General features: G+C 40.3%; 1 protein-coding gene across 3 annotated transcripts in view; it reads right to left on the reverse strand.

Annotated features, from left to right (window-relative positions):
* Positions 1-11,120, reverse strand: part of DDC (dopa decarboxylase) — a 76,858-nt gene extending 65,738 nt beyond the window's left edge. For all 3 annotated transcript variants that reach the window (XM_058832886.1, XM_058832885.1, XM_058832884.1), the window contains exon 1: positions 10,923-11,120. The gene's annotated coding sequence lies outside the window, so the exon portion shown is untranslated. The remainder of the gene's footprint in view (positions 1-10,922) is intronic.
* Positions 11,121-14,088: the final 2,968 nt, after the last annotated feature.

The raw sequence follows: 14,088 nt of genomic DNA on the forward strand, positions 1-14,088 counted from the left end.
ATCCCCTGCCAGCATTGTGAAAAAACTATTTACCCATACAAAATTGCTACCATGATGTGGTGACACCTGTTAAGGAACATAGAAATGTAACAGTACATGAGATACTGCCTATGAAATCAATCAGCTGCAAGGCCTGATGCTGGACAGCAAAACCCATGATCCCCCAGTGGTCTGGGACACAGCCACTGCTGTCGTCTTCCTCTGAAGACTGAATGAATCCTGTTCTCCTGGATAAAGTCTGAGTCCAGATTATGATTAGTGTATCATGCACTGATGACTATGAATTTGACACAATCTGTAGAGGGTCCAAGTGAGTAAAAGTATAGGTAATTAAAGACTCTAGATAGTAGGAAAGCTACAATCATTACTAGATATTTTGCTTAGCTGAAAATATAATTCATAAAAAACTGTGCAACAATAAACTACATTAAATCCTAAAAATTGTAGATAAGAATAAACTATGCTGAAAACTATGTGTTTAATTGTAGTAATAAAGGTCTAATTGTACCTAAAGCGCTGTAGCAAATTCTCATCTATCAAGGATCCCTAAAAGAATCTGCCTGTCCCTGTGACATTAGGTGACAGAGCCACCAAGTGTTCACACACTCCATCCTGCCAACTCCAAAAGAAAGGCAATCATCTCCAGCTAGGAGGGAAAACAGTGAGCCAGGAAAGATAACAGCTTAAGTTGCTGCAGGTAGCTTCACCACAGTGCAGCCAGCCGTCTCCCCACTCAGAACTGCTTGCCATCTGTTCTCCTTATGATCCTGTTCACTTCCACACCTCAGATAATCACAGCTTCCACATTATCATTAGGAGAGACAGGCTCTCATTTAGCCAGGAATTACTGGCAGAGACAGGCAGTTAAATAAGAAGGACAATCCAATATATTCATTAAATTTGTACTCAGAGGCCTTATTTCAAGCTCCTGCTTTCAAGTACAGATGCAAGTCTTTGCCATATGCTATGAAAACCTGGGTAAGTTCTGAGAGGAATTTTCCATAAAATATTTTGCTAGAAAGGGTTGTTCTCTTCCAGCTTATTTTTCTGTGCTACCACATTTGGCTCCAGCTGGATTTGGAATCCAAACAGCCTAAATCTAGGCCACGTTTAAAGTGGCAGCACCCTCTGTCAAAACTCTGGCAGTGTTTGTCTCTGGTCAGAGGCATAAATTTTGAACCTCTCTGTGCTGAGGTCAGACGGTGCCAGTCTAGAAGCAAACTGTTTTCACATCAGTCTGATATTCTGCAGAGTTCTTTGAAAGACGTCTAGGAAAGTTTTGGAAATTTTGAGATTTGTTTTCTTCCTTCATGCCAACTCTTAAAAAAGCACTCCCTTACTTAGTGATCTTGTTCTGTGTAGTCTTCAGAGATATCTCTTCCACCTCTACCACCAGGCTAACTTTTGTCAGCAGGAAGTGGTTAAGAAATGTCATTTTTCACTGTTTTTCAGTGCTCAGAGAACACAGAGTGGTGTGAAATTATGCTTAGGGAAGGAGACTCACTACCACATTTTATGTTACATGCACTGTAAAATACAATGAAGCAAGATAACTTACCTGCCCATAGCCTTTGCTGAATTCTAGGGTATATTTTTGGTTTCTCTTTCAACAACACACCAGTCTAAAGCTATTACTGTTGCCCATTGAATAGAAAAGTAAGAAAACAGCTATGTATCTACATTCTCTGACTTGTGAATGATTTAAAAGCTGTTAATATTTTACAATGGTTGATAATTTTTTTCTCAATATGTATGCTCAGCATGTAAAATCACACTAATCTTTCATCAAAATTATGGTTTATTTACTTTATCTTACACATTAATGAACTCATACAACCCAGGTCTACATTTTTTGTGACTGTAGTCTTCATGAAGACTAATTGTGGAAATTAATTTACTATATATATATATATGAAAAAGCCTAACTCAAGATTCTTCAGCTCTGAGTACAATGCATATCAACCACATTCCAATCCTGCAACACTGCTATGATAAAGGAAATAACTCAAAGCTGTGTTAAACAAAGGATTAATTACATGATCTCCTTACTTCCTATTCATTGCAAAAAAAAAAAAAAAAATCCCATGAAAAATAGTGTTACACTATATTCAATGGACGCTTAGAAAGAAGAGTTGGTTTCTGCCAATGCTAGAATAGTAAGCTATCACAAAAAGCCTGGCAATATTTCTGGAAGCTCAAGACAATACAGTTCTCTTCATCTTTGCAGCTTTCAGTTGTGCTGGCTGCTACTGCTGTTATTGAGGAAGACAAGCTGTAAAACTGTGATGACCAGGTGACCAGAAGCATCTTCAACTAGCATGTGGAAGAAGATTGGGGAATAAAGGATCCAGAACCTGTGTTAAGACTCAGAACATTTGCTATAGTTCTGCTTGTTGAATCTGAAATAGAGATAGGTGGAGCTCTGGGTTTTCTTACAGTGAAGCTGTTCACATCTTCTTCAGGCATCTAAAATAATTTTTTTTCTTATGTGAAAAATGGGCTGAATATTGTGCCTGGGATGAAAATGGGAGCATAGAGGCACTGTGCAGTGAAGAAGGGAATGATGTCCAAATTACAGCAACGGACACAACTTTCTGTACTCACAGCTCAGTTACACACCATCATCCAGCACCATCTATTTCATATTTCCCTTTGTGTTTGTCCTGTTAAACATCTATTGAATAAGCCATTCATGTTCATAAATTTCCTATTTCATTGAAAATATAACCTTCCTGCTGTTTTTCAAATAAATGAACAGTGCTTCTATGTCTATGTTTGTTCTGTTTTCCTTTCAGTTTCCTTTAACAGGTGCTTTTCTTGAGCAAAAGAATGTTTTAGCCTGCTTTGGATACAATAAATTTTGATTCATCATCTTAGCAATTTGAAAACATCTCCACTATTTGTCAGAGGCTGTCTGTAAGAATGGTATTTTTTCAAAAAAACCCTAATACTCTCCTGAAAACAAGTACTGGGTTCAGTTCTAACACGGAGTTGTGCTGAGCAACAGAAAGTGCTAAAAGATGACAAATCAGAACCTGGCAGCAGGTCAGCTGTACTAGATGCGATAATCTTTGTACTGTAATTATGTTGCAACAACATGGTGTAATAACATTCAAAACTTCAGAATAGCAAACACTTTTCTTCATGCAACTTTTTTTTTTGTAATTTCTGTACTGAACATACATACACTTAAAAGAAATACTTGAAAGCAATTTGCAGCAAATAGCCTCCATAGTCTCGTTTTTGTAATGGAACTTGACCCTCAAAATAAGCAAGATAAATTAAAGATGTTAAATTCTCCTAGTAAAATAGCATAAGCAAGCCTATAGGTCAGCCAAAGAACCTGTGTAACATCAAGATCATTTTAAGTTTGAAAATCAATGAAACATTCAAATTAGGGATGATTTTCTAAATGAAATGGTAACCAAAAGGCTTTTTTTTTTTAACAGCCACCATCAAGGACAGGATAAATAAGAACAGGTGAGAAAGAAAGCACTAACACACAGTACCTACTGATTTGTAATAACATTTTTTATTTTGTAATATTAATAACACTGGCTTCCCTATACCACCTTCAATACCTTACTCCTACTAGCTATGAAATTTTGACAAAATTTATGTGCTTTTAAAATGACTATTCATATAGAGGTATTACATCAAAAATTGTTGCTCCAAAAGGGCAAAATGTATTTTTAAGAAATATATATTCAAAAGTGTAAGCAATCTACTCTTGAAAAATCAAAAAAACATTGTCCAAAGGAACCTTCAGAATAGAGCAAAAGCTGTATTGTATGACATTTTTTGTCTTATTTTCTTTTTAACCTTGAAAGAAAACGTGAGAAAGCCAAAGTAGTAGCAAATGAGTAGTTCACCACTCAATCTTAAAGTCATTTAAGGACTAGTATGCAATTAAGTAATTACTAGGCTGAACAGAACAGCAGTCAACATGATAACAAATTACTGCAATGGTAAAATAAAAATATTTTTAAGAAAAAAGTAAATTAAACAGACAAAAAATTTGTTTCCATCTCAGATTTTTGGACAGAGCTAGGATGGAAATCACCCAAAGGCAGGAACATACTCATTAGGATGTACAATAGAAATATGTATCAATAACCTTGAAAAGGAGGAGGCAGAGGTAGGCGTAAGAACAACCCAGGGCATGAATTCACACAACAGTTGTGTGCCGTGGGCAGATATTCTTGAGATCAGCCTTATAACTGGCTGAGCTGCTGATGCAGCTACAGAGAATCCTCACACTTACATACATAATAATGCATCCTATTTTTTGTGCCTTATCTTTCATTAGCACAAAACACATTTGCAAGGCTCTGTATTTTATTTGTTGAATTTAAACTTTTCGTTATAAGAAATGTCACTTTCAGCAGCCTAACACAACATTAGGCATCTATCCTGGCAGGTGTGGCAAGCCTCAGGATGTGGTCCTGCAATACTTGCTCAGAAATCAACACCTTTATACCTGGTCCCCAGGTACCTAAGGAAAAAGGCACAATATGGGCCCATTTAAGAGCTAGCAGGGCAGGCAAACAAGGAGATGAGTTGTTGCCTCCACGAGCAGTGCCAAAAAAAAAAAATCCTGGCATGTGCAAGACAACAGAAAACAGGAGAGTGAGGCACATGTCATGTTAGCAACCAGCAAATGAAGGACTTCTGAGAGTCTGAATAGATCTTGTAAGAGAAGCTCAACATATATAAGCATGTACTTCTATACCCACCTGAGTAAAGGTTGTAAGTCATTAGCCTCAACAAACAAGAAATGTATGACTAAATAATTAACTAAATTCTAGTATGATGATGAAAAGGAGGATTCTAGAGACAGATGCTAACATTAAATATAAATTTCCTTGGAAGGAAAAGAACAGTGAAAAAACAGAAGAATATGTCCTGAGGAAAAAATATCAAAACACTAAAAAAAACATTAAAAAAGGAAAATCATAGCACTATGTGTAATGTGCATCCAGTCAGAGGTTGCTGATTTTTCCTGCTGGCTCAGGCCAGGGCCCTGCTGCTGGCTGGTGATTGCTTGGGGAGGTCTGTACTGGCTCCCTACATGGGGTGCAAAATGCTTTTTGTTTGAGTGTGCACGTTTCTCAAAGCTATGCTTATGCTGTTATTGTTTACAAAGCTTCACAAATGCTTTCTATTGCTTAATAGGTTAGTTTGAATTAATCAACTGAATTGGTTAATTAAGGTGAATGGATACCAAAAGAATGTATATGGTTTCAGGACTTCCATTTCTGAGCAATTATAGTTCTGTATCTACATTTGTCGTGAAGTTTGACTTCGTACACGTACCATTGGTCCTTAATAATAATGGTGTTAAGCAGTCATGCAGAGGCTTTCAAGTTCTCACAATCAAGTATCTCCTTTGATTCTACATTGTGATATTAAATTTTATTTACACATTATTTTAGAAACTTACTGATATGAAGGAATTTTCATCATATATTAAGATCATCACTAAGTTGCTTTTAATTATTAAACTTTTACTATTTAATATGGGGATGTCGTTAACAACTTCTTAGTTTCTAATTTTTGTGGTAAATGTTTCAAAAACATACTCTCTAGCCATAATTTCTTTCTTTCCAAAAATCAATTCTTTTGTTCCCTGGATGTTTCCACTTGTAAAGCAAAATCCGTAAAATTAGCTGGTTTTTTATACTTGGGCAGAAAATCTGATCGTCTTATAGAACATCTTCACTATGTGTCAATAATCATGGATTATTCGTGTTCATGACTGCAACAGACCACAGAATCACAGAATGGGTAAGGTTAAAGGGGCCACAGTGGTCATCTGGTCCAACCTCCCTGCTCAAGCAGGGTCATCCCAGAAACATGGCACAGGATTGTGTCCATTGTATTCCATATTGTGAATACCTCCAGTGAGGAAGACTTGACAACTTCTCTGGGCAACCTGTTCCAGTGCTGAGTCACCTGCACAAGGAAGTACTTCTTCACAGTCAGGTGGAACTTCCTGTGCATCAGTTTCTGCCCATTACCTCTTGTCCTATTGCTGGGCACCACTGTGAAGAACCTGGATCCATCCTCTTGAAACCCTCCTTTCAGATATTTATACACATTATAAATATCCCCTCTCACTTGTCTTCTCTGAAGACTAAATAGGCCCAGCTCCCTCAGCCTGTTCTCATAAGAGAGATAGATACAATATTCCTCTTCCTCTCCCACAAATTCTCTTAGATATTTGTCTTTTATTAGAATACAGGCTTACCATCTCCCATCTCAGGCCTCTCACTACCCATCACTACAGCAAATGTTCTTTTTGGTCCCATCTATGGGATCTATGGGGCCCATTCTATGCCCCATCTTAATCACAGCTGGAGGCCTCAGAGTCATTACTTTAGCTGCCTAAAATAAATGAAAGCTGCAATACCTGGGGCCTTTATATTTGTGAGATACTAAAACTTGCAGTTATTCCACCATCCCATTATCCCCACCCCCCCTTTTTTTCCTATTAAAGATGCAGCCATAGGAACTGGGGAGAAGAGCTAGGAATGTCACATCTTGAATAGTCAGTACAGAGTTGCAGGAAGCTCAGTACAAATAATCTGAAGTAACACAGGATACAGAGAGGGTTAAGAAGTCTTAAGGGTCAAACTTAGTCTAACCAATGTTGGTGGCACTGCTGGATGAAAACCTGTGTTTAATAAGTAGCATAATCAAGAGTAGAAAGAACTTTGGATTCACTAAGAACAAGCTGGAGAATTACAGGAAAAATATTCTAGTGACTTTTGATCAATTGTTGGAACATTTCTCAAACATTCAATATTCTCTCAGATCTTCACTTTCAAAAAGACTTCAGTGCCCTCCTGGAGTGTAAGAGAAGATTTCTCTTCAAAGACACTTATGCTGTCCTCTGGGGAAGATTCAAATGAGTGGGCCTGGTTAGCTCTGAAAACAGAACATGAGAGGAACCAAGGAAAGGATAAGTGAACGAAAGAGTAGAGGGAGAAGACAAAGAACTTATTCCTGTTTTTCAAATTCTAAAAGCCCAAGGGGGACAATTCTGGGAAATTAAAGATAACACATTAAAAACAGATAGAAGAAAACATTTTTTCACATCATGTGTGGTTAAAACTGTAGAAAATACAATTACCGCAGGAAGAATTACAGTCCAGAACTCAACAAGATTCTGATGGGTTTGCAAATGTATAAGGATATCAAACATAAGAGCAATTTAAAACTGCTGGAAGGCACATGTATTTCTTCGGGGAAAACTGTCCAAGCATTTTAAAACTGCACAAAGACATGTGCTAATCAGACTGAAAGACAAAGAAAAAGGTCTCTGCAAGATAATGCACCCACAGGATGCCCTTAAAGAAATGACACCTCCACTGAAATCCTCTGCATTCATTCTCTCTCCCTCCCTTTAAAGAAGCAGCACAGAAAGGGACACTATCTGCCACACTGAAGGGCCATTTCCTTTAGGGTATTGTCCGAGATGAAAAGGTGTCTGCCAGCCATTCTCCCAGCATGCTGGCATTTCATCAGTCTTCAGTTTGTCCCATGTGTCTGGAAATGTTTATTTGTCTTGAAATTCATAGAACTGGTACTATGATTAGATGGATCCTTTCTACTTCTCTGAGCTCAGATTGCTTTTAAAAGCAGAAAGCACAAATATAGTATATCTGTAATTTCCCATCTCGATTTTTTGCATGACTAAGTAGTCACAGTAATGAAGCTTCCCTCATGTTATGTCATGTTAACTGTACCTGTGCTGTCATGTGTCAGAAAAATGAAAATCTAAAAACTGTGAGGTTTATTCATTTAAATGAAACAGTTTGTCAACAGCATAACTGAGTGCAAGTAAGGCCAAAACACAGGGAGGAGTTATAAGTGACTTAGCAGCAGCATTACTCTGATGCTGAATTTATATCCCTCCTAAACAATACTCTCCAGTGCATTTTTTTTCCTAGGACCTCTTTAGGACCTCTTTTCCCACCAATTTTAGTCTGCTACTTATATTCTGTCTACCGAGCAGGAAGAGACTATTCCCTTCCTTTTTTTGTAAAGTGAACTCCAAATTATATGCCAGTATTGCTGACACCAGTGCTTGACGTTGCCCTAGCAATCAGACAGTAGATGGTACTTGGTATATTTAAAAAAAAAAAAGTCTGAAGCATAAGGAATGTCACAAACCCAAGTTTGGCACGACTGGATTGAAACTCTGAAATGCTAATAATAACCCTGACTTAGGGTTATACATATTCCAGCTTCTACTGGAATGCACAGTTGCCGTTACTATGGCTTCAATCGCCTCCAGTGTTAAGAACAGATGAGTCCCATGTCCTCCCTCCTTATACTCCTTGCAATGACTGAAACCTTTCCACCTTATCTTTGTTCAAAACATTCCTAACCTCTCTGCTTCATATCCAATCTCGCAAGGACAGGCTGTACGTAACAGATGGAGAGACACATCCTCTGTAGAGAATGGGATGTTTTGATAGGTGACAGTACTGGATTCACATCTTTGCCTTCAAGTATTCCCATGTTCCTACACTGAGATTCACAGCATAGCGCATCACTGAGGGAGAATGAATGACCAAAACTCATGTCCTGCCATTAATCCTTGCATCAGTCAACTTAGGGACAGAATCTCTATGGTGTCTCTGAAACTGTAAAAAATAAATTCAAGAATAAAGTAGTATGTTTGACATAATACAAGAATAATAATATTAAACTATATTTGACTCCATGTAAACCATCCAATACCTCTGAAAACATACAATCAGGAAAGATAAAACTAATTTCTATTTACACTTTCACAAAGTTTAGCGAACTTGCCCTGAATTTTAAAACCAAATGTTCCTTTTTGAAACAAGTGGAAAGTGGGGAGGAAAAGGTGGGAATGATACAGTATTATTCAACAGTAAGAGCAACCTTTCAAGCATACAATGCTATTGCCAGGTCTCTGACAAAGAGCCTAACACCAAAATCCCAATTTATTTTCAAATAAATGACTATTTACCATAATATTTTTTCTCCTGTTTATTCATTTGGTTTTGAACCAAATGAATCCACATAGGATCAAGAAAGGTGAAAAATGTACAACAAAACAGTTGTTCCATTCCAAAACTTTCTACAGGAAAGATATCACGGCTAGGAGAAAAAAATACAATCAGCATGAACTGGCTTAATGGGGAGACACCCATCAGAGAAAACACTGGAGGACTGTGGACATGCAGAGGAAATAGACAGTTGAGAAGAGCAAGAGGATTGGGATTAGGATATGCTGGAAGTAAACTGAGTTTGTTTTATAGGTTGAACTTTTTTTTTTTTTCACTTAGCAATAATGGAATACTGTTGGCCATGTATTTTTCTGATTACACAATATATTATCTGTGATTGAAAAAATACACCTTTTTTGTGCCTCAGAAGAATGAGGTGAACAGTTCTTCAAAGAATCACAGAATGAACTAGTCTGGAAAAGACCTTTGAGATCATCAAGTCCAATCTCCTCATCAATTAAACCATGGCACCGAGTGCCACATCCACGTCTTTTTTAACACATCAAGGGATGGTAACTCCACCACCTCACTGGGCGGACGATTCCAGTGCCCAATCACTCCTTCAGTGAAGAATTTTTTTTCCTGATGTCTAACCTAAACTTCCTCTGGCACAGCTGTGGCCTCTCATTCTGTCAGCAGCTGCCTTTGAGAAGAGACCAATCCCCACCTGGCTACAAACTCCTTTCAGGCAGTTGTAGAGTGATAAGGTCTCCCCTGAGCCTCCTTTTTTCCATGCTAAATAACCCCAGCTCCCTCAGCCATTCTTCAAAGGGTGTATGTTCCAGGCCCTTCACCAACCTTGTTACCATTTCTCTGAATGCATCTGAGCACCTCAACAACTGAGGGGCCCAGAACTGGACACAGCAGAATGGAAAGAACAGAGTAAGAAACATACACTAAAGCAACACGGAAATTTCCCATTTATGTGTATCAATTGACCAATCAAAGAAACTCTCTTACAACTTTAAACAAGCTTTAGCAATTGTAGCAAGAAATTCCAGTTTCCTCACTTTGTGTTGCTGTTGGGGGATGCATTTTTGAACATCAGAGTTCCAGAATGCTCTTCCTTGAGGCATCACTCACCCAAGGAAACCTTTCAGCATATATCAGAAGTATACTGCAAATCTGTTTTTCATTGAACTTTTATTAGAGTATCTTCTTTTTCCCTTTTACTTACCATTGACATAAGTAGCAAATTTCTGTCATGTAAATAGTGACTGTCATTTTATTTCACCTTTCCTTCTCCAATTTCAGCATCTTCTTACTCTTCAAATCCCAGCAATGCTGCAATAATTTTTGCTGTTTCACACTTAACCCCACATAAAATTGTAGTGTCAACATATGAAGATCAGTCCCTGAGCCATAAACAGGATCTCTACAAGAGGATATACCTCATGTGACAGGTTTACAACGAAACTAAGCTCAAGGACTAGGAACACAAAATTTTCAAACAAATAAGAACATTTTTTCTGACCAAATTTGAAAAGATTAATAAAATCAGCTTGTCAGCTGGCCTCCAACTCCAAGACTGCCCAATACACCATCATTTAGAGGTACTGCAAACCTTCCAGACTGCTTCCCTTAAGCAGCAGTGCCCTCAACTCAATTTTTAGCAGCAGTTAATAAAAAGTTCTCTTAAAAATGTTGTTAATTGCAAAGCTTTGATTTCAAAATGAACTTCATGAACTTCTGACTTTTCACCAAAACTGGCTTAAGCAGATGTCAATTAAAATATTTACATTTAGCATAATATGCTGCATTTCTAAAGACTGTCTAGTTTAATACCTAACAAATCAGGTGGATTTGTTCAATTAAATTATTTGGTGAAAGTGCAGAGGTAGCTTAACATTCAGACATTACCGATTTTAGCCTTACCTTTTTGGGATTTCACTCCTTTTCCAGGTCTCTTCCAGGAAAACCGGTATTGTTTTTAGTTCCCTACAGTTTCCTGTAGTTCACAGTGGCCCTTTGAAGAAGAGGTCACCAGAATTGGCTAAGGAATTTTAATCTCAAGAAATTTCTAAGGCTTTTCCAGCAACTATCAGGGCTTCACTGGTACTGTGGTCGCCCTGTACTCTTTCATTAACTATTAACCAGGCATGGCCCTATGTCAGCTTTATCAGCTGCTCTTTCTCAACAAGGGGAAGCCAGAAAACGCGTGGGCTCATTCAGCAGCAATTCGCAGCCATTATGATAGGAGGGACATGGGATTTCTCACTTATTCACAGAGCCTTAGGAGAAATACCCAACGAGACGAGGGATGGAGCGAGCCAGCAGCCCCGGCATATCCTGCCTCTGCCGGGGTTACACCGACGAGGATGTCCAGGCCACAGAGATGTCTGGCGACTCACACGAGCCAGCAAGTGGGACAATTTGGGAAACCCCAGAGCCAGAGCTCTCGGGCCAGCGGCTGCCTGGCGGCTCCCGCCTGCCGGTGCCTCAGGGGCACTGCCGGGAGAGGGAAACCCTCACGTCCACAAACCGGGACATGCTCTTGCCGGGGACGGGGTGGGCGCTTACGCCAGTCGTACGCCAGCGCTGCCCTTTGCAGCAGGCACCCCGCCTGAGGCACCCTGCCTCGGCTTAGAGCTGTTTTCAAGCAGTTTCACAGGAGACGAGGCCCATGGTGCCGCCATAAAACAAAGCCACGCCAACCAAGGGAAAACCACGCGTCCGCGTGTAGGGCAGGCCTGTGAGCCGCGCCCTCTGCCGGCCAGGGGCAGGGGATGGGAGCCCGCCGTGCCCGCGGCCCTCCGGCCTCGCCAACCTGGCCTGGTCCGGCTGTGGGGCCGGACACAGCCCGAGCTTTATGTCAGCTGGCCCGCGCTGAGGGGACTTACTCCAGGATTTAGACTTGCCAGAATCGGAGACTAGAAATCAGCAAAATTAGGTTCCATTGTCACCACTGTCACTCCTGTTTGTCAGCGACGGTCCGCAGCTCCTCCGGGCCCATCGCAGGGCAGTAGCTGCCCGGGGCCAGCCCAGGTGAGCCCCTCACCGGAGCAGGACAGAGCTCAGCCACCCTCCGACGCTTGATTTGGGAGGCAGCAGGATCCTCCAGGGAGGGATAGAACCTGGCTGGGCACCAGCGCTTGATCTCATCAATGCACATAAATGCTTCAAGGGCAGGTGTTCAAAGCATGGTGCCAGTCTTTTCAATGGTGCCCAGAGACAGGATGAGGAGCAATGGCCATAAAATAAAACATAAGTTCCACCTCAACGTTAAGAAGACCTTTACACTGAGGGTGGGAAAGGCTGCCCCGAGAAGTCTGGACTCTCCCTTTCTGGAGACATTCAAAACCAACTGGACATGCTGATCTTGGTCACTGTGCCACAGCAGGGAGGTTGGACTGGACGATCTCCAGAGGTCCCTTCCAACCCTAACAATTCTGTGATGTACTTTTCCCATTCTCCTCCTGCCTGAACAGCAGTGGGTAGCTTAGGAGAGCCTTGTCAGCTCCCCATGTGCCTCCTACACCTGGCCTGCCAACCCCAGCACAGCGCTCTCCCTCTGGCTGCACCATAGCTGTCAGCAAGAAAAATCACCTGGCTTGAGCAGGTGCACGCTCCTTTCTGTTCCCCAGATATCAAAAGTGTAAGGAAAACCTGTGTTTTACCCAGGAGAACCCTTCACAACATGTCCCTGTGCACTGCTGAACAAAAATGCTCAGAGATACCCATTTATATACAACCTTTAGTATACTCATTTCTTGAAATGGACTAGCACATATTTTTTGTTTAAAACTCATTTTAGAGGACACCTCAAAAGTTCTGCCCCTGTCAATTATGACCAAGTTTTGAGGCTGAATGAAGCCAAACACTACTCTTGAAGAATTTCAGAGGCCTGATGGACTCAGTTCTGTTGTGGTAGCCCTCACACCCGAAGCAAACCCTCCCAGTGGCAGGCTAGAGCAGGGGAAGGCACACAGCTGTTGCAGACCCTGGAGGCATCGCTTCCTGGGGTGGGGTGGTAGGAAGCAAATTCAATACTTACATGGCTGTTTCACAAAGGGCAGCCTTAATTCAGTCAAAGGGAGCCTCCAGTTGACTGAAGAGCAGATTTTCTTAGTCGTTCCTCAGGTCTTAAGTGCTACCTTCAGTTGCTTCTGTATGAGCCAGCCCTCATGTGGGCATGTTACTGGATCAGATAAAAAGTATCTCTAGCTCTTGCCTTAGTAGTGGACATGAAGGGAAGATGTACTTACATATGTGCTGTCAAGTAACGATTCTTCCCCTGAAGACTGCTCCTGGCACTTGGTGACGTGATCAATGGACTTTCAGAGAAAAAGATGGTATTTTTGTAATTATTATCCATCAGCTGAGTTTTCTCTGTCATGATGTGATAGAAGCCCTTTGTGAATGAACCCATGTGAACTTTTGCCACGTGCTATATTTTGTGGTAGTTAATGCAAGAGATTATATTAGCAGTTTATAAAGAAATACTTCTGGTTTTCCTGTACTGGTCCTCTGCATACTTCAGGTGACTTACAGATCAAAAAAATCTCATAATCAAGTGTTTTGTTTCTCAGTTGCCTATGTCTATCTATAAATCTATTATACTAGCTCACTGAACTGTTTTATTATATATTAGATTGTTCCTCTGACCCTCATGTTTCATCTTCCATTTCCACTGCATCCTAAGTCTCTTTTTCTGCTGTCATTGGAGGTCCTGCTCTCACACTTTTAGGGAGAGAGGATGCAATCCCTTCTCAGGTACATGTGTTTCTCTGAAGCACTCTGTTTTCTAGACCAGGTCAAATGCTTGTTCCAGCAATTGATTTTAAGTATTGTGAGGCAAACTTTGTAAGCTTTCAATGACTTTCACCCTTGTTTAGCCAGCTGTTTTCACAAACCTTATTGTCTAGTGAAAAAAAACCCAAACAAGTAAGTATCCACCAATTCTGTAATTACCAATTTACATCCTTTCATTACTAGATGTGTTGTGGAGTTACTTTTCAGGAAGCTGCAATCCTCACAGCTTGCCTCGTTTCTGTATTTGTTTTTGATTCTGAGAGTGCTACAGCAGCCTGAAAACTAGGAG

The sequence above is a fragment of the Poecile atricapillus genome, chromosome 2 (assembly GCF_030490865.1).
Source record: "Poecile atricapillus isolate bPoeAtr1 chromosome 2, bPoeAtr1.hap1, whole genome shotgun sequence".
Taxonomy (NCBI): Eukaryota; Metazoa; Chordata; class Aves; order Passeriformes; family Paridae; genus Poecile; species Poecile atricapillus.